This window comes from Phyllostomus hastatus, unplaced genomic scaffold (assembly GCF_019186645.2).
Source record: "Phyllostomus hastatus isolate PE091 unplaced genomic scaffold, TTU_PhHast_1.1 phas_contig_34, whole genome shotgun sequence".
NCBI classification, from domain to species: domain Eukaryota; kingdom Metazoa; phylum Chordata; class Mammalia; order Chiroptera; family Phyllostomidae; genus Phyllostomus; species Phyllostomus hastatus.
The window spans coordinates 12,467,445-12,472,025 of record NW_025333857.1 but is presented as its reverse complement, the minus strand read 5'-3'; the positions used below and the strand labels follow the sequence as shown (position 1 = coordinate 12,472,025).

General features: G+C 43.6%; 2 pseudogenes; one reads left to right on the top strand and one right to left on the bottom strand.

The window, feature by feature from the left end:
• Window positions 1-375: 375 nt before the first annotated feature.
• LOC123820330 lies at window positions 376-494 on the top strand (annotated as a pseudogene).
• Window positions 495-1,028: 534 nt separating this feature from the next.
• LOC123819870 lies at window positions 1,029-1,594 on the bottom strand (annotated as a pseudogene).
• Between the last annotated feature and the right edge of the window lie 2,987 nt (window positions 1,595-4,581).

Here is a 4,581-nt window from a genome sequence, read left to right as displayed (position 1 = left end):
TCTTAGGGAACCCCTACCACTATACCCCCCTCTTATAAAAAATATTTTATTTACTTATTTTTAGAGCATGTGGAGAAAGAGAGGGAGGGAAACATTGATTGGTTGCTTCTTGCACGCCCCCAACTAGGGACCTGGCCCACAACCAGGCATGTGCCCTAATTGGGAATCGAACCAGCAACCTTTCAGTCCTCAGGCTGGTGCTTAGTTCACTGAGCTACAACAGCCAGAGACTACATCCTCTTTTTTAATATCAACACAGTATTAGTGTAATCCTCTTCAAAACTGGCTCAACTCACTCAGAGTAAAATCCAAAGTCAAGATCTGGCATGATATGGCTGTACTGCATCTTTTAAAAATTTTATTTATTAATTTTAGATCACTTCTCGACCTTTTGGCTAAGATCAAGTGTAGGATATGTTCTTATCAGTTTAAAATTTATTTATTAATTTTAGAGAAAGAGAGAAGAAGGGAGAGACAACTGAGAGAGAAACATTGATCTATTGTTCCCCCCATCCATGCATTTGCTGGTTGATTCCTTTATGTGCGCTGACTGAGGACTGAACCTATAACCTTAGTATATCAGGAGAATGCTCTAACCAATTGAGTTACCACTCTAGAGCCCTACTGCTTTTTTTTTTTATCTCAACTCCTATTTCTCTCCTCCTTACTGCCTTTTTTGTTTAAAGATTTTATTTATTTATTTATTTTTTAGAGAGGGAAGGGAGGAAGAAAGAGAGAGAGAGAGAAACATCAATGTGTGGTTGCTGGGGGCCGTGGCCTGCAACCCAGGCATGTGCCCTGACTGGGAATCGAACCTACGACACTTTGGTTCGCAGCCCCCACTCAATCCACTGAGCTATGCCAGCCAGGGCTTCCTTACTGCCTTTGAAACACATTAAACTCCTCACTATTCCCCAAACATGCCAACCTAGGAGACTGAAATATATATCTCAAAAAATGAGAATTCAAGCCAAAAACATTTTTATTCAGCATCCAAAATCTTTTTAATAACAAGGTAGGATCTGGGGTTAGGTTTTGTAGCCACAGCTGGCCTGCTGTCCTCTTGTGCACTCAAACTTCTGCCCTTGGATTGCATGTAGGGTTTGGTGTGGCTGTGAGGGGTTTCTGAGGCCTTGCTGAAATGCTTGTACACCTCTCAGCCCTTGCGAGGACCAGAAAGCAAGATGGTGCCACAGCCCTTTGGGGAGTCCAGGGCCAGCTGGTCGATGGTGAGGATCTTGCCCCACTCCTTGAGGATGCAGCTCCGGGTGCAGCTGCTCACACGAAGTGCACACACCTTCAGGCGGGGCACCTCCTGGACACACATGTCATCGTTTATAGTCCCCACAACCACTGTAGTTTTGCCCTCACAGCCAGGAAACTTCATCTTCCGGATCATCTGGGAAAGGGACAGAGCTGGCCTGTTGGTACGGCTCATGAGCAACCTCTTCAGCACCACTTGGTTGAAGGTGGAGTTGGCCTGTCTGGCCAGGAACCTGCATAGCTTGACCAACAGCCTCAGGTAGATATCCTGGCTCTTGGGCTCCCTGTGCCAAACCTTCTGGTCTTTGTTGTGGCGGATGTCGGCTCGCATGATGGCGCCTTCTGTTCCACCCAAAAACATTTTTTTAAGAGTATGAAATTTGTACAACACAAAACTCTTCCTCAAATGATTGATATAGAACTCTGCAACTGACAGAGAAAAACCATGTTGCTTAGGCACATGAGGATCATTTAATAAAACTGACAATGTGGTAAGCCAAAAAGAAGGTGCCCTGAAACAAAATATCCAATATTATATAAACCAGATCCACAGGTTATGACCTGATAAAATTAAAAACTAAAAACAAAAAGATAATTAGAAAATGCAAACCACTCATCCTTATACAGCCTTTAAATTCTCAAAAAACTGCACCAAAACAATCCAATGAGTAAAGGAAAGCCATTTCAATAAATTATGCTGAAAAACTAAATATTCATATGGAAACAAATGAATCCTAACCATTAGTTCACAATATGCACAAAAAGTATTTTGAGATGAATCACAAACCTAAATGTAAAAGGTAAAACCATAAAGCTTTTAGAGGAAAATATATGAAAATATGAGGGGAACCCTGTCCCATGGAGTCTTCCCAGTCACTGATGAAATGAGTTGGGCCAGACATAATCTGTCTGGGGGAAAGGGGCTGGTGATTCCCTTAGTCCTGAGCCCTTCTCTGAAACAGCTTTTACTGAGATTGGTATGTGCAGGGGTATACAGCATACCTGCATAGCACATCAATCAATGTCAAAGGGCTATAGTTACAGAAAACAGATATTATCTATAGATAACGATTGAAGAGACACAGAAATCTGCCTCAGGTCAGGGTCTGTTAGACTCACTGACGCCAGAGGGTCGTTAAGGCATGGCTCATGAGATTAGGTGTTCACTCACTTGTGCTTTGAACTTAAACATCTGGTTTATACCAGCAAGGCTATACAAAGCAAAGCAGGCTTCAAAGGGTACAATGCATTCTTCAGGCCCGATTTCCCACAGGAACCCTTGGTGCTAGCATCAGGTCATATCTGCCTCCTGCATTCCCAGTTTTCCAGTCAAGTCTTAGAGGCCTCTTTTGAGGCCTAGCTTGTGTGGGGCTATAGTTTCCGATACCACACAAAGTGGTCCCCAACAAAAATATCTGGATGATTTGGGATTGGGCAAAGGTTTCTTAGATAAGACACAATGACTGCAAAAGAAAAACCGATAAAGTAGACTTCATCAAAATTAAAAACTTCTGATCATCAAATGTTACCCTTAAGGAAATGAAGAAGCAAGCTACGCACAGGTAAAATATATTAACAAAGCATATATATGTGTACCAAAAAGGGGCCACATACTAAACCTGACAAGCTTGGGGGAGGCCTGCATGGTTGCCTTACAAACTCAAGACCTAAAGCAACCACACAAGATGACCTGGAATTAAAACTTTCTAGCTAGCTCTGGCTGGGTAGCTCAGTTGGTTAGAGCATCATCCTGATACATCAAGGATGTGGGTTTGAATGCATAAATAAGTGGAACTGTAACAGAGGGGCTTGACCAAATCACTGCAGAGCAGGGGAGACCCCAATCCAGGGGCACCCTAATCTAGCAGAAGAGGCTTCTCCCCTCACCCCCAAGAAGGGGGTGGCCATCAGAGGAGCCTGCCAGAAGCGACAGTGAACAAGCTAGTGTAGCTCTGGCTACAGAGCAGCTCAGCACCTCCTGCTTCCATTTTCCCAGACAACAGTGCACAACCAACTCAGGTGTTACCTTGGAACACTGCTTAAAGAGAGGCTGCGCAGGCTGTGGTGGCTGAAAATGTCACACTATACACGTCATAAGGTGATGCCCCACCCCACGTAACGATGCTCTGTGGGCTGACAAGTGTGGTGGATGTAAGCTAGAACTGGTGGACAGGCTGAAAACTCCTGCCTTGCATGGGATTTTGGGATGGGACTTTAAAAGTGGAGAGTGTGCAGAGCCCTTTTTCTTTCCTTCCCCTTGTGGCCTGGGGCTAGGGGGTCAGGGGCCAGAGTTCCCAGGTCAGCAGGCCCTGGAGATCCCATGGCCGGGCTCTAAGCCACACTGCATCTCTCCCACACAGAAAGCCAAGCCAGCATGCTGTGCTACATGGTCCTGCCCAGCCAGGTGCACATACTCGTGAGAGGTACGTGAAGTGGAACTGTGACCAAGAACCTGCCAAGCCACCTGGATAATCATGCTGCAGCCACCTGCATATCACAAAGGACAATATTTTTAAATAGGGGAGGGGATTCCAGGTGCATCCTTGAACTGAGCTGGCCAGGTGTGCAGGGGTTATTTTCTTTTGGATGTTTTAAAGGAAATAAGCTTTGAGGCAGAAGCCCATTATTCTTTAAAAATTGTATATCTTGCTTTTATTTATTTATTTATTTATTTATTTATTTATTTATTTATTACTTCAAAAGAGACCTTTATCTCTAAGCTTCTCACAACTCTACTGTGGGGGCACTCCGCCTGCAGAGCCTCCCCCACCCTTCATGGATGAGAGTAAGTCTTCCAATACATGATCTGCTTGGGAGGAAAGATGACCAATCTCTCAAAGGAGAAAGGACCAAAATTGTACAGCTTTTAACTAAACAGCCCCTTCCTTTTCCACCAAACCTCTGCCTCTGGAGTTTACTAGTGGCAAGCAGCAGAACCCCAAGTGACTGTACAGTAACAGAACAGAAAATTAATATTTCTCTCTTTCTCTCTCTTCCCTCCTCTCTTTCTCTCTAAAATCAATTTAAAAAAACTTTCTAGCTAAAAGTGAGTCATAGTAGGTAGTCAGGTTCTAGAATGATATCTTTCTTGACAAAAGTCAATCTTTACTTAACTGAGGCTGTCTATTGTCTTTTTGAATCTATGATAACACATCTTTGGAATGTCAGGTTAATTTCCTTTTTCCAGATCCCTCAGGGCACAATCTCCCAGCAAAGCAGGAAACCATAGAACCCCTCATTGTTAATGCTATTGTTTTAATTTTAAACTCTTACCTATCCTGTACCCTCCTATGTAAAAGAAGTAAGTACATGTGTATT